The 16113-nt window shown below is 45.1% G+C and overlaps 1 protein-coding gene across 8 annotated transcripts in view; it reads left to right on the forward strand.

The window, feature by feature from the left end:
• The window catches only part of jcada (junctional cadherin 5 associated a), a 294400-nt gene that overhangs the window by 91265 nt on the left and 187022 nt on the right, over positions 1–16113 (forward strand). For 6 of the 8 annotated variants that reach the window (XM_048560751.2, XM_048560812.2, XM_048560742.2 and 3 more), the window contains exon 1: positions 7774–7889. The exons of the other annotated variants lie outside the window; for them this stretch is intronic. The gene's annotated coding sequence lies outside the window, so the exon portion shown is untranslated. Of the gene's footprint in view, positions 1–7773; positions 7890–16113 lie in introns of those variants that run through there. 8 annotated transcript variants of the gene reach the window in all.

A 16113-nucleotide genomic window follows, 5' to 3' on the forward strand; every position in this document is an offset into this window, starting at 1 on the left:
TGGCTTTTGTGTCATTATCATGAATTAGATGCTTGAAGAATGTGGATTTTGTTGATTTGATCAATTTGAGAAAAAAATGCAAAGAATATTTGCCTTTGTTCTGAAAAACAGGTGCCTTTTGGACTACATGATTCATTAATAAGTCCTACACAAAATATTAGGTTGCATTATATCTCATCGGACTTCAAAAGGATGTTGATGTATTGAAGATAATTCAAACTTGGGCACGAAACATAACCAGGGTTGGGCTATGATGCAACCAAGCTCACACCATAAGACAATGAGGTGTTGGAGCACAGGTAGCCCATTTTGCCCATCGAGTCTGTTCTACTATTAAATGAGATTATGTCTGATCTGGTAATCTTCAACTCCATTTTCCCACCTTTTCTTCATAGCCCGTGATCCCCTTAATAATTATAACTCTATCTGAACCTTGAATCTCAGTCATAACAACCCCAGCCTCAACAGCCTGATATGGCAATGAATTCCATTGTATCACCATTATCTGAGAGAAAACAAATCCTCCACATCTCTACCTTAATTGTCCAATCCCTTATTCTGAGATTATGCTCTTGGTCCTAGACTCCTCTACAAGGGGAAACAACCTTTCCACATCCACACTGTCAAGCCCTCTCAGACTCCTCCATGTTTCGATAAGAGTGCATCTTACTACTTTGAACTCCAATTGGATTTATTCTAACCAGAGAAGAAAATTAACACTAATATATTTGGGATAACTAAAACGCTGAATTGTTGGAGGTTGTTGACTGTAGACTTGCAGAGCATCATTATCCTGAACACAAAATTAGCATCTTCGAGAAAGATTGGAAATTAAAAGTCTTTTTTCCCCCACAGAATAATGAATATATGGAATTGACTTCCAATAAAATCACATCAATGACTTCCAAAAATAACTGCATAATTATATGTCTGAGTACAGGATTAAGGGTTATATGAATAGACACTGATGATGAAATAGTCTGTGAAACACAATGGCTCAGCTTGTATTGCTTGGATTATGCAAGAACCAGCCGTCTATGCATGTATCAAGCACTGGGTTTAGAAGTGATGGGGGCCAAAATTAAACCTGCAAGGCAGGGACCGTGGTTACGAGACCATGGCAGATCTTAAAACATTCCAAATTGGCAGCATGTCAGAAACCTTACATGATTCCATTTTCTTCCAATTTAACTGGTGAGTTTTTGGAAACATCCCTGTGAGGGTGGGGGTCTGCAAATTAAATACTCCAAAAGAAACTCAAATGCAATTTTAACCAAGGTTCTTAGCTTCATCATCCAAATCTTTCTGAAACTTATTAGTGTCAACAAGAGCTTGGCGGAATTAGACTGGACTGTGATATTAACAGACTGGCAAGAATTTAAATGCTGGAACAATATTACTGCTTCAAAATCAAACTCAAAGCATTTATGTGAGGAGGCTAAAATGAGGCCTAGAATTCTAATGGAAGTCTGGCCAAGGTCTTATAGTCTACCGGGTAGTCTACCCAATTTGTCACAATATTGCTGCTTCCTGGCACAGATTGAAGATATTCCTAAGCAATTTCAAACACTATGTCACTCATAGATAACAAAGTGCGAAGCTGGATGAACACAGCAGGCCAAGCAGCATCTCAGGAGCACAAAAGCTGAAGTTTCGGGCCTAGGCCCTTCATCAGAGACTCTGATGAAGGGTCTAGGCCCGAAACGTCAACTTTTGTGCTCCTGAGATGCTGCTTGGCCTGCTGTGTTCATCCAGCTTCGCACTTTGTTATCTTGGATTCTCCAGCATCTGCAGTTCCCATTATCTCTGATCACTATGTCACTCATGTCTGCTACCTCGGGCTTTGCTCATTTCGAGTTGCTGTTCACCACTGTCATCTTTCACAGTTAAATGGATGCAGCTTGAGCGCTTTCACTGTGGACCTCAAATATAAATGAAAAGGAACAATGGTAGCAACACCAGCAGCATCAGTAACGTCAGGGACAGCACCAGCAGCTTCAGTAACATCAGGGACAGCACCAGCAGCATCAGTAACGTCAGGGACAGCACCAGCAGCTTCAGTAACATCAGGGACAGCTCCAGCAGCATCAGGAACCTCAGGGACAGCTCCAGCAGCATCAGGAACCTCAGGGATAACACCAACAGCATCAGGAGCCTCAGGGACATCACCAGCAGCACCAGGAACTTCAGGGACAGCACCAGCAGCATCAGCAGCCTCAGGGACAAGGCCAGCAGCTTCAGGAACCTCAGGGACAGCACCAGCAGCTTCAGGAGCCTCAGGACAGCACCAGCAGCAACAGGAACCTCAGGGGCAACATCAGGAGCCTCAGGGACCAGGCCAGCAGCATCAGGAACCTCAGGGACAGCACCAGCAGCATCAAGAGCCTCAGGGACAGCACCAGCGTCTTCAGGAGCATCAGGGACAATGCCAGTAGCTTCAGAAACCTCCGGAACAGCACCAGCAGCATCAGGAACCTCAGGGGCAACACCAGCAGCATCAGGAACCTCGGGGCAGCATCAGGAACCTCAGGGACAGCACCAGCAGCATCAGGAGCCTCAGGAACAGCACCAGCAGCAACAGAAACCTCAGGGGCAACATCAGGAGCCTCAGGGACCAGGCCAGCAGCATCAGGAACCTCAGGGACAGCACCAGCAGCATCAAGAGCCTCAGGGACAATGCCAGCAGCTTCAGGAACCTCAGGGACAGCACCAGCGTCTTCAGGAGCATCAGGGACAATGCCAGCAGCTTCAGAAACCTCCGGAACAGCACCAGCAGCATCAGGAACCTCAGGGGCAACACCAGCAGCATCAGGAACCTCGGGGCAGCATCAGGAACCTCAGGGACAGCACCAGCAGCATCAGGAGCCTCAGGGACAGCACCAGCAGCATCAGGAACTTCAGGGACAGCACCAGTAGCATCAGGAACCTCAGGGACAATGCCACCAGCATCAGGAACCTTAAGGACAGCACCAGCAGCATCAGGAACTTCAGGGACAGCACCAGTAGCATCAGGAACCTCAGGGACAATGCCACCAGCATCAGGAACCTTAAGGACAGCACCAGCAGCATCAGGAACCTCAGGGACAGCTCCAGCAGCATCAGGAACCTCAGGGACAATGCCAGCAGCATCAGGAACTTCAGGGACAGTACCAGCAGCATCAGGAACCTCAGGGACAATGCCACCAGTATCAGGAACCTTAAGGACAGCACCAGCAGCATCCAGAACCTCAGGGACAACACCAGCAGCATCAGGAACCTCAGGGACAAGGCCACCTAGTTTCTATTTAACAATTCACCATTCAGCAGGACAGAGGATGAACTTCACTTTGAGGGAAGTGTTGCCCCAGGGTATGCAGACAAAGGCTTAGCCTTCTGGCTATAATAAAGCAACGTTGTCTCAGCAGGTCATTGCTGGCATCTGTAGTTTTCTAAAGTAGTACCCCCCCAACACCCCCATGTGTTATTTTTATTTATTCATGGGATGAGAGCGTCCATGCCTTGGCCAGTATTTATTATTCATCCCTAATTGCCCAGGGGGCAGTTAAGAGTCAATCACATTGCTGTGGGTCTTCTGGGACTTCCATGGTGTCCCATTCTGCTCAGTAGAAGTGCAATTTCCTGGTGACTGATGCTATGTTTCCCAGCTCCCCGAATTTCTCCCACGTCACAACTGATGAAGTCAAAAAGAACGCGAGGGTCCTTGGATTGGGCAAACAAGAAGCTCTCAGACCAACCAGTAACTTCCATCAATCAAAGGGATTCTACACTATAAATATCCTGTTGGCTGGTAACAACCAGCATGTTCTTATGCAGTTGCATGTAAGAGATCCCAGAAGCTACCATGGTTCCTACCCATGGAGACAGTCTCATCTGCTCCAGGTTCTTAAAGCTCAGCAGAGCATGGGGAGGTTCCTCCTTGGAATAAAGTCCAGTAGCTTTGCAGATGGGAAACATAACCTGAATTCAGGTGTCTGGACAGGTCTTGGGGTTCCCTTCAGTATGCCCCAAGAAGGGTGTCAAGATTTGCAGGACGTATCGGATAAGGAACAGCCTGAGTTTCCCTGGATCTGCTCAGCTCACTGTCAGAGTATGTAAAGGTCTCTTTACTGTGGTGATTCAGGAAGCCTGAATGTGGCAAACCCTATGGCACAGTATAGCTGAACTCACTGCCCTATTACTGACTCCCTCAGCCCCAAAATAAATCACTCCCACAGTTAATCAGCCCTCCTTCACATCAACACCCTTTGTTTGAGTCCTGATCACACATCTTAACCTGGATCTCATAAGGACACGTCAAATGTTAATTCTAACAGGTATTTTTTCAAAGGTAGGACATAGAGCCCTAAATTGTAGACATAAAAATATAAAAAAATTAGAAATGCTGGAAATCTGAAACTACAACAGAAATTGCTGGAAAATCTCAGCAGATCTGGCCATGTGTGTAGAGAGAAGTCAGTTAATGTTTTGGGTCTGGGACCTTACTTCAGAACACAGAATAGGTATATCTGAAGAAGGTCAGGGGTAGCAACAACTGCAGATACTGGAGTTGGAGTCAATACAGTGTGGAGTTGAAGGAACACAGTGGGCCAGGCAGCATCAGAGGAGCAGGAGAGTTGACATTTTGGGCCTAGACTCTTCATCAGTCCTGACTTGCTGAGATTTTCCAGCAATTTCTGCTTTTATTTCAGCCTAAACTGAATGTAACTTCAGTGGCTGTCTCCAGTTCGAAAGGGATCCTAAAATATCATACCTGAAGAGCCGTTCAGGAAGTTTCAAACAGAGAAATGCAACACAAACTAAATTGTAGTCCCCTGGGAGTTATCTCAGACTGCGAACATATTGGGAGAAAAAGGGTGGCAGTCTGGGTGGAAGATAACAAAGTGTGTAGCTGGATGAACACAGCAGGCCAAGCAGCATCTCAGGAGCATAAACGCTGACATTTCGGGCCTAGACCCTTCTTCAGAGTCTGGGTGAAAGATATGTTTTCTGCTTTCCCTTTTCAAGAGTACTCAAGAACTGAGCTACAAGTCAGTTCAATCTTGTTCTGGGTGTGCTGGTGGAAAAAGATGTGCTAGTGAACTAAGGTTGTGGCCTGTTTGCAAGAGCTGTGTGTTATGAAGCTTACAATCAAAGTGTGACCTACCAGCCTCCCCTGCATTGCAGGTAGATGGCTCTGCAGCTCTGAGTGTTCAAAGTCATCCAGCAACCAAACCAGTTAAAAAGGACCTGGACAAAAGAATTTCAACTATCAAGCAAAGCCAAGAATTCTGATTGTCCCACTATCTACTCTTCACAAATGACCCCTAGAGACTGACTTGTATACCTTTTATTGTTTCACCTGTTTTGAACTCACTTCTCATTCTTAGTCAGTATGTTATGTGTATTGCATTATGGTTTCTCCTCACATTTATCAACTCATAATCTCACTCTCTTGTTAACTCAAGAATGCCTGGTTAAATTTCAAAACATCAAATCAATTGGTCTCGGAGGAAGTTATCCACAAGAGAGGGGTTCTTTGGAAATTAAACTTGATGTGACTCACAAAGGGAGCAGGCTAACAAAAAGGAGAGTAACGCTCATCCTGTCTCATCCAAGATCTTCAGAATTTGAGGTGTTCTGACTAGAACTGGAACCTCACCCATGGCCTTGTCACAACAGCTTGTCTTCCACCCAGGTTTCCTCTCAAGACTGATGGTAATTTGCCAGATAAAGCAGCAATAGAGATTTTGAGGAGACCGGAAATAAAGTTCATGCTTCATTAATATTTTCAGAAATATTGAATGGCACCATTGTTATTAACACCAAAGACAGCCCCCTTGTAAAATTGAAAACTGTTTCTCTTTGTTTCCCAATACCACAGCAAGCTGCTACCCCTCTGTGGCTTCAGCAGTAGGAACAGACTGCTCACTCCCCTGGTGTGTCTGCTCGGATGCTCATGGTAGATCTTCCCTGGGTTTTGGAGTCCTTAAAGACCGGGCCAAAGACTGGGTCTCCTGCACTAGTGCAAGGCAGACTCAGTCATTGGGATACAAAGCAAAATGGCAGGGGAATTAAGGGGGAAATGTAGAGGATGAGAACTGAAAGAGCCTAACTTTCATGCCCCTTTTCTCCACATTCTCACTCATGGTCCTCCCTGCCTTTCTTTCCACATTTCCCTGCTAGCCAAGAGCTGGTGAGCACTTTGCTAAATGTCAGGGAGCTGCTCAGTGGCTAAGGTGACGTTTTTCTCCATTCAATTAAAAGGGCAGAGTGAGTAATGCAGGTGATTTGTGAGGGCCAGTGTGTATTCAATTGTTGTAGTTTCAGTTTGTACTGACAGCAGTCCAGCATGTGTGATTGTTAAGTGTCATTTCTCTGTGTGGTTCCTAATTCTGTCACCAGGTATCTTGTGAGAGACCATCATCTCTCCTTTGCCTTTGGGCACATGTTCCACCATCCTCCTGGCCCACTGCACAAGTTTCAGGGTTGCCCTGAATGGTAAATTGAAAAGCCCTGGGGAAAATTGATGCACAGAGAGATCTGGGTGTTCAGGTCCATTGTACCCTGAAGCTGGCAACGCAGGTGGATTGAGTCATTAAGAAGGCATATGGCATGCTTTCATTCATCGGATTGGGTACTGAGTACAAGAGTTGGCGGGTCATGTTACAGTTGTATGGGACTTTGGTTCGAACACATTTGGAATACTGTGTACAGTTCTGGTCGCCACGTTACCAAAAGGATGTGGATGCTTTGGAGAGGGTGCAGAGGAGGTTCACCAAGATGTTGCCTGGTCTGGAGGGTGCCAGCTATAACAAGAAGTTGAGTAGATTGGGACTATTTACATTAGAAAGAAGGGGGTTGAGGGGGGACCTGAGGAGGTCTACAAAATCATGAGGGGTATAGACAGGGTGGATAGCAAAAAGCTTTTTCCCAGAGTGGGGGACTCAATTACTAGGGGTCATGATTTCAAGGTGAAAGGGGAAAGGTTTAAGGGAGATATGCGTGGAAAGTTCTTTACACAGAGGGTGGAAGTTCCTGGAACATGTTGCCAGTGGACATGGTAGAGGCAGGCATGATAGTGACATTTAAGATGCTTCTAGACAGATACATGAATAGGCAGGGAGCAGGGGGATACTGATCCTTGGAAAATAGGTGACAGGTTTAGATGGTGGATCTGGTTCAGCACAGGCTTGGAGGGCCAAAGGGCCTGAGCCTGTGCTGTAATTTTCTTTGTTCTTTGCTCTTTGTTCTTTGCCTCTGAACCCAAGGGCACCCTTCCCTCAAAATCTATTCACAACTCTGTCTATTCCATCTTCATTCATAGATTGCAAATAGGTACAAGAAGGAATGGCTCCAATTAGGAACAGGCTTAAAGAATAGAAATAATTCCAAGTAAATTTAATGTTGCCCAGTTGATTTGAGTTATGTATTCTGTTCAGCAATCATCCTCAACTATTGCATCTGTCGTAAAACTTCTTCATGTAACAACTATTAACCAATTGCCTTTAAAACACAAAGTTGCAATGATCAGCCACAAGTACTATATAAAATCAATGTTCTTCCTCAACTGATTTCTATCGCAAGCCAATTTGAAGAATTTGTTTTTGTTTTAGCCAAACTGGAGCATGACAAGAGTCATCAAGCATGTGATGAGCATTGCAGTAGTGTGTGCCTGTAAGTCTGATGCAGACCTTTGCACACAGGGATTGTAGAGAAGGGCATGCTTGTGGTGCAGATAACAGAACAATAGCAGAGTTTTGTTTAGGAAGCAGCTGCAGGAAGAAGGGGAGTGTACTTTGGAGAAGAGAGTAGCAGTGTATTTTTCCAGACTGCATTTTTATTCTGTTGGGGCACTTCAATGAGTAACAGCAGTCGTGATGGCAGAGTGAAAAACAATTCTTTTACCTCAGGTAAGTTTATCTTTATGGTGTTTCCTAAATTAGGCAACAATTCTAAACATAGTCTGTTGTTTTCAAAATGATTCCACAACTTCTAAGAGAGATTGCTGTTTCCTCACTGTTTCTCAGCTGAGAATACAACACATTGGAGAACAACAGCATGACTTATATCAACCAGAATTTATTGTATGTTATACTGTAGTGATCACATTGGAAGTTCACTTAATCAGGATCTTTTGACTATCCAATAATGGACAGCATTGTAACATTTAAGGTGTTATAGATTTGAGATATTATCCTGTTTCATGTACTTTCTTTGATTTTTTTAGCCCTGTTTTGTGAAAATCTGTTGACAAATGGGAAGGCTGTCCTTTGGATAGAAATTGAAGCTGATAACCATACGTTCTTTGCTAAGTTTGTAAAAGAAATGCCTAACCCAACTAACTGAGTCGATAGGTTTATATTATTGATTCATTTACTCATTCATTGGATTGGATGAGTGCTGATTTCTTTGTTTGCTTAATGAAATTGTTGCGAATGTATTTAACAGTTAAAATGCACTTCAAAAGGATTTATAACCACTTTGCACATAGAACTTTCGCCATGATTTCATCTCAGAAATAGATTAGCAATATGTAATGCTATTGGACCATTTATTTTCAGCAAATACTTTCACACTTGTTCTACCCTTTCCAACTGAATTGTGTTTATTGATGAGATTCCCAAGTGATATCATGACATTGTGACAGAACCTATCAAAATGTGCATGCAGCACCTTTCCCAAATGACCATTCTGCATGTTGTCAGCCTGGAACATGTGTTCATTGGTGAAAGCATCTCAAATGAACCCAGTTTAGCCTGACCAGACAAGCACTTTCTGACAGATGTTGCTGAGTAGGCGCTTGACTGATATCCCAGCATGCCATTGTCAATCCCAGTATTGGTCTTCTGCAGCCATTGAAACTGAGATTACAGAGGTCAGAGCAAGGATTGCACCTGGATATCTCCTCCTGTTCCATATCATATTTGTTCAGGAGACAATTAAGGGTTTCCAATGCTCTTATTATTACTAATATTATTATTTAAATGGGAAGCAGGTTCAAAGTGCATCTTTGTACATGAATTGCATGGGTATGCAGGTGCAGCATATAATAAGAAAAGCAAATAAAATCCTTGCATTCATTGCTACAGTTATGAAAGTAAAGAAGTGTCGTTGCAATTATTTAAGGTGTTGGTAAGACCATGTCCAGAATATTGTGTCCAGTTTTTGTCTCCTTACTTGAGGAGGGATATGGTGGCACTGGAGGCAGTTAAAAGAAAGATCAGCAGATTGATTCCAGGGATGAAAGGGCTGATGTACAAGGAGTAGTTGAATAGCTTGGGTTTGAACTCACTGGAGTTCAGAAGAATGAGGCAGGTGTCTGATTGAGGAGTGCGAAATGCTGAAGGGGATTGATAAGATGGGCATTGAACAAATGCTTCCTCTTGAGGGACAGTCTCGAACAATAGGGCACAGATATTGAGTGAGAGGAGGTAGGTTCAAAATTGAGATGAGAGAAAATACAACTCTCAGAGGTTTTGAAATCTATAGAACTCACTGCCACAGAATGCAGTGGTGGCAGAGCCAATCCATAGATTCAAGAAGGTAATAGATACTTTTTTGATGAGAAGCAGCATGAAGGGCTGTGAGGAGCAGGCAGGAAAGTGGAGTTGAGACTAGGATAAGATCAGCCATGATCATGTTAAATGGTAGAGTGGGTTCAAAGGGCTGAATTGTCTACTCCTGCTCCTAATTCGTTTGTTCTTATGTTTTGAAATATGATTAATGAGATCTGGCCTTGTATTTGAATATAATGGAATCACTGGTGCTTGCAGGGTTAGGCTAGGATCCTCACTGCAACAGGACAACCAACATTCCAAGGTAAGCAGTCAGAGAATTAAACACGCTTATTGTATGTTCAATTCATTGAAACTTGGGGTTTATCTTTGACGAAAACAAAACTCTGTCTGATCTTTTTCATAAACATGTAAGTAATGGTGAAATGGATAGAAAAACCTCTGATTCATCTTGTCTGTCCCTCACAATTGTAATACATTATAAAATATAATTCATATGTTCTTTACTCCACCCAAACCATGAGATCTCATGGCAGAAGCAAGGAAGCAGATTAAAAACCCAGCCAAATGTTGGGAAAAACTTTTGGAAATTTCTTTCAGACTACACCCCCATCAAAACAATCTGAAATATTATCCATGATTATCCTTGAAAAGGACTCCTCCCTGACATCAACCCTAGGTTTGGCCTTGTTTAATTTAAAATTGGCTCCTGCTGTCATATTTATTTTTAAAAAATAATCAGGTAGAATGATATCTAATTCTTTCTTCATCTAATAAACCTCAATCAGAACATTTCTAATTCCACACCACTTAAAAGTGAGCAGTACTGATTCTTCTACCTGATTTTGTTAACTAGGAAGCTTCCACATGGCAACTAGTCTCGAGCTGTCCACTGCATCCTATCCAAAGCATTTATGTGAGGAGGCTAAAATGAGGCCTAGATTTCTAATGGAATTCTGACCAAGGTCCCTCAGTCTACCAGGTAGTCTATTCAATTTGTCATGATATAGTTTGTCATACCACATTTAAAGCTCATAATCAGAAGGCTAGTACAATTTGAGAAATATGAAGGGTCTAGGCCTGAAACGTCAGCTTTTGTGCTCCTGAGATGCTGCTTGGCTTGCTGTGCTCATCCAGCTCCACACTTTGTTATCTGAGAAATTACAGGAGTGTTTCTTTTGAAATAGAGAGTAAAATGCACAAGGAACACCATCAGTCTCATTTCACACTGGATGTTATTTGTGAATGGCCTGAATCATTTCAAGGTTCTTTGGAAGTGGTGAGCTGGCAGAAAGTTCCAAACATTAAACATGTTTCGGGAGAATAAGAATTGAAGAAATTGACCTGGCTGATCAAGATGTCACAAGAGCCAGGGTTAGTGGTAAATCAACCAATGACAGCTTCTTTTGAACAGGCAAAAATCTTTACAAAACATTCCCCGAACCTTTTCCTTGTCCATTTTCTCTCTGTGGGAAATGAACAGGGACTGCATCCCAGGGACGATGTCTTTTGTAGGTCTAACTTGCCCTTTTTCAGGAGGGAGCACTGAGAACTTGCTTCCTATTTCAAGGCTTGTTTAAAATTGGTGGAGAACAGGCCTCGAGAGGGAGAAGCACAGAACATGTTATTCATGAATCTCTGTGCTCACTGTTTTAATCAGGAAGATAGGGGAACCGTAGTTACTCATTTCTCATGGGACGGTTATTAGTTACTCCACTAATCAGCTGGTCTTACAGTCAGTCCCTCCATTATTCAGCTGTTAGTCTGAATTAAAGGACTGGCAAGTATCACAGTCAGACACTAGGCATGATTCCCCAAATTGTTACAGTTCCTGATGGGATATCCCACATTGTTAAGCTCCCAGGTGAGGATGGATGATCTGGCTCCCCTTCTTTATTCGCCAAGAAGGTTACCGCAAGGCTAATTTATAGAAGACCCTTCCTTTGTCCCTTTGTCCCAGACCCAAGTGAATTGATGTTTCAAAAAGAATCATTTTAACAGGCTTTCTTGAGTTAATGAATGAGTTTATTAGTCACCTAACAGAAGAAGAAATAATAACACAACACAATTACGCACAGCTTAGAAATGAGGGGTGAGTTCAAACAATGGTAAAAGTTAAAAGAAATATGATACAGTCCCTGGGTTATTTGTGAAGAGTAGATAGTGAAAAGTTGATAGTTGAACAGTCAATTTCAAGAATAAAAACAAAAATGCTGCGGATGCTGTAAATCAGAAACAGAAACAGAAGTTGCTCGGAAAGCTCAGCAGGGCTGGCAGCATCTGTGGAGAAAAGATCAGAGTTAATTGTTTCGGGTCCGGTGAAGAAAAAACGCCCTGTTTCCTTTTGACTGATTTGCTGGTTAGCTGGCTTCAAGCACTCAGCGAAAGAATGCTTTACTTCGAATACAAGCATAACTAACAAGCTTTCCTACCTATGGCCTTCATAGCATGCTTGTATCCAGGATATTACACATGGGTGCATCAGCTCACTAGCATCCCTTCTTCCAATAGCACATACGTTTTAACGAGCTAATGAATTAGTTTATTAGTTACCGAAGAAGAAATAATAACACAGCATATATATAGATAATAAAATGTGAGGCTGGATGAACACAGCAGGCCAAGCAGCATCTCAGGAGCACAAAAGCTGACGTTTCGGGCCTCGACCCTTCATCAGAGAGGGGGATGGAGAGAGGGAACTGGAATAAATAGGGAGAGAGGGGGAGGCGGACCGAAGATGGAGAGTAAAGAAGTTAGGTGGAGAGAGTGTAGGTGGGGAGGTAGGGAGGGGATAGGTCAGTCCAGGGAAGACGGACAGGTCAAGGAGGTGGGATGAGGTTAGTAGATAGCTGGGGGTGCGGCTTGGGGTGGGAGGAAGGGATGGGTGAGAGGAAGAACCGGTTAGGGAGGCAGAGACAGGTTGGGCTGGTTTTGGGATGCAGTGGGTGGGGGGTAAGAGCTGGGCTGGTTGTGTGGTGCAGTGGGGGGAGGGGACGAACTGGGCTGGTTTAGGGATGCAGTAGGGGAAGGGGAGATTTTGAAACTGGTGAAGTCCACATTGATACCATATGGCTGCAGGGTTCCCAGGCGGAATATGAGTTGCTGTTCCTGCAACCTTCGGGTGGCATCATTGTGGCAGTGCAGGAGGCCCATGATGGACATGTCATCTAGAGAATGGGAGGGGGAGTGGAAATGGTTTGCGACTGGTAGGTGCAGTTGTTTGTTGCGAACTGAGCGGAGGTGTTCTGCAAAGCAGTCCCCAAGCCTCTGCTTGGTTTCCCCAATGTAGAGGAAGCCGCACCGGGTACAGTGGATGCAGTATACCACATTGGCAGATGTGCAGGTGAACCTCTGCTTAATGAGGAATGTCATCTTGGGGCCTGGGATGGGGGTGAGAGAGGAGGTGTGGGGACAAGTGTAGCATTTCCTGCGGTTGCAGGGGAAGGTGCCGGGTGTGGTGGGGTTGGAGGGCAGTGTGGAGCGAACAAGGGAGTCACGGAGAGAGTGGTCTCTCCGGAAAGCAGACAGGGGAGGGGATGGAAAAATGTCTTGGGTGGTGGGGTCGGATTGTAAATGGCGGAAGTGTTGGAGGATAATGCGTTGTATCCGGAGGTTGGTAGGGTGGTGTGTGAGAACGAGGGGGATCCTCTTGGGGCGGTTGTGGCGGGGGCGGGGTGTGAGGGAAAAATGGGAGACGCGGTCAAGGGCGTTCTCGATGACTGTGGGGGGAAAGTTGCGGTCCTTAAAGAACTTGGACATCTGGGATGTGCGGGAGTGGAATGTCTTATCGTGGGAGCAGATGCGGCGGAGGCGGAGGAATTAGGAATAGGGGATAGAATTTTTGCAGGAGGGTGGGTGGGAGGAGGTGTATTCTAGGTAGCTGTGGGAGTCGGTGGGCTTGAAATGGACATCAGTTACCAGCTGGTTGCCTGAGATGGAGACTGAGAGGTCCAGGAAGGTGAGGGATGTGCTAGAGATGGCCCAGGTGAACTGAAGGTTGGGGTGGAAGGTGTTGGTGAAGTGGATGAACTGTTCGAGCTCCTCTGGGGAGCAAGAGGTGGCGCCGATACAGTCATCAGTGTACCGAGGAAGAGGTGGGGTTTGGGGCCTGTGTAGGTGCGGAAGAGGGACTGTTCCACGTAACCTACAAAGAGGCAGGCATAGCTGGGGCCCATGCAGGTGCCCATGGCCACCCCCTTAGTCTGTAGGAAGTGGGAGGAGTCAAAAGAGAAGTTGTTGAGTGTGAGGACGAGTTCAGCTAGGCGGATGAGAGTGTCGGTGGAGGGGGAATGGTCGGGCCTGCGAGATAGGAAGAAGCGGAGGGCCTTGAGGCCATCTCCATGCGGAATGCAGGTGTACAGGGACTGGACGTCCATGGTGAATATGAGGTGTTGGGGGCCAGGGAATTAGAAGTCCTGGAGGAGGTGGAGGGCGTGGGTGGTGTCACGGACGTAGGTGGGGAGTTCCTGGACCAAAGGGGAGAAAATGGAGTCCAGATAGGTGGAGATGAGTTCGGTGGGGCAGGAGCAGGCTGAGACGATGGGTCGGCCAGGGCAGGCTTCACCAGTTTCAAAATCTCCCCTTCCCCTACTGCATCCCTAAACCAGCCTAGTTCGTCCCCTCCCCCCACTGCACCACACCACCAGCCCAGCTCTTCCTCCCCACCCACTGCATCCCAAAACCAGCCCAACCTGTCTCTGCCTCCCTAACCGGTTCTTCCTCTCACCCATCCCTTCCTCCCACCCCAAGCCACCCCCCCAGCTACCTACTAACCTCATCCCACCTCCTTGACCTGTCCGTCTTCCCTGGACTGACCTATCCCCTCCCTACCTCCCCACCTACACTCTCTCCACCTATCTTCTTTACTCTCCATCTTCGGTCCGCCTCCCCCTCTCTCCCTATTTATTCCAGTTCCCTCTCCCCATCCCCCTCTCTGATGAAGGGTCTAGGCCCGAAACGTCAGCTTTTGTGCTCCTGAGATGCTGCTTGGCCTGCTGTGTTCATCCAGCCTCACATTTTATTTTCTTGGAATTCTCCAGCATCTGCAGTTCCCATTATCTCTCTCACAGCACATATATACACAGCTTAGAAATGAGGAATGAGTTCAGATAAAGTTAATAGTTAAAAGATACAAGATTTAGTCCCTGGGTCATTCAAGAAGAGTAAAAATCAAAAAATTAATAGTTAATCAGTCAATTTCAAGATTAAAATGTCATTGCCATTAAATTGGCTTTCAACCCCTATTCTTGTGAGGAGACAGAATGCACGTCTCTTGCCCAGTCTTTTCTCCCATCATGTTCACAGTCTGAGGCAACTCCCAGGAGGTTACGGTTCAGTTTGACCATTCCATGGTCTCAGTCTCTGTGTCTGTCCACAGACCACCACTGAATTTACAATTGCAGCCATGTTTTGGCAAATGCCCCTTTTGTAAATTAAAACACATATTGTATTTCATAGTTGAATGAATCTACAGGACTTTGGAGTTCCACTATCGAGGCTCCCTTAGTTCAATCACCAACAAGTGAAAGGGCAGGGAGGCATTTCAAAGAACAAAGAACGGTACAGCCCAGGAATAGGCCATTCGGCCCCAAACCTGCACCAATCCCTAATCCTTATTCAGACCCACTACTCATAGCCCATAAGCAGCTTCTGCCTCCTTGTTTGCCTCCTGTTCTGGTGTCTATCAATACATGCCTTAAACATTGCTAATGTGTGTGCTTCCACCATCTCCACTGGCAGTGCATTCGAGGCATCCACCGTCCTCTCTGTGAAAACGTTTCCTTGCATTTCTCCCCTAAACTCTCCCCCTCTCACTTTGAATCTGTGCACTTTTGTAGTTGGCAATTCCACCCTGGGAAAATGCCTCTGACTACCCACCCTATCTATGCATCTTATAATTCTGTAGCTCTACACCAGGTGACCTCTTCAGCCTCCACCTTTCCAGTGAAAACAATAGGTGTTTATCCAACTTCTCCTCAAACCTGAAATCCTCCAGACCAAGTAACATCCTGGTAAACCTTGTCTGCGTCCTCTCCAAAGTGTCCATGTTCTTCTGGTATGGCAACCAGAACTGCAAACCATTTTAGAGACATCAAACGTTATGGGGAGAAAGTGAGAATGTGACATTGAGTTAGAGAATCGAGCATGGTCATATTGAATGCCGGAGCAAAATCAAAAGGGCTGAATGGCTTCTAGTTTCTATGTTTCAATGCTGTATGCTTCTAATATTTCATCAGTGGTACCAGCCCAGCTCCTTTTACCATGGTTTATACAACTCCATGTATGGATTGTAGGTTAAAGCTCTAAAGATCTGTTCGTTTATGTAACTGGGCCCGAACCCACCAAGAAGGAGTCACATTTGATCTACCTCTTGATAACATTTTAGGTAGAAGCAGCTACATTCAATTTCAACTCTCTCAAAGAGGGTAAGAAACTATCAGCCAAGGTTCTCTCTCCTGGTCCAGTTCAGTGATCCTGCTGGAAAGTTACTGTGGAGATATGATGTGGTCAAGAATTTGCCACTATTGTCCACTATTGTCAAAATTCTGTGATTTCTCATCTAAGGCCTGTACGAGAGCCAGCCGCAGAAGGATTGTGGTAGATCAACATGAGGACCTGC

This window comes from Stegostoma tigrinum, chromosome 2, assembly GCF_030684315.1.
Source record: "Stegostoma tigrinum isolate sSteTig4 chromosome 2, sSteTig4.hap1, whole genome shotgun sequence".
Taxonomy (NCBI): domain Eukaryota; kingdom Metazoa; phylum Chordata; class Chondrichthyes; order Orectolobiformes; family Stegostomatidae; genus Stegostoma; species Stegostoma tigrinum.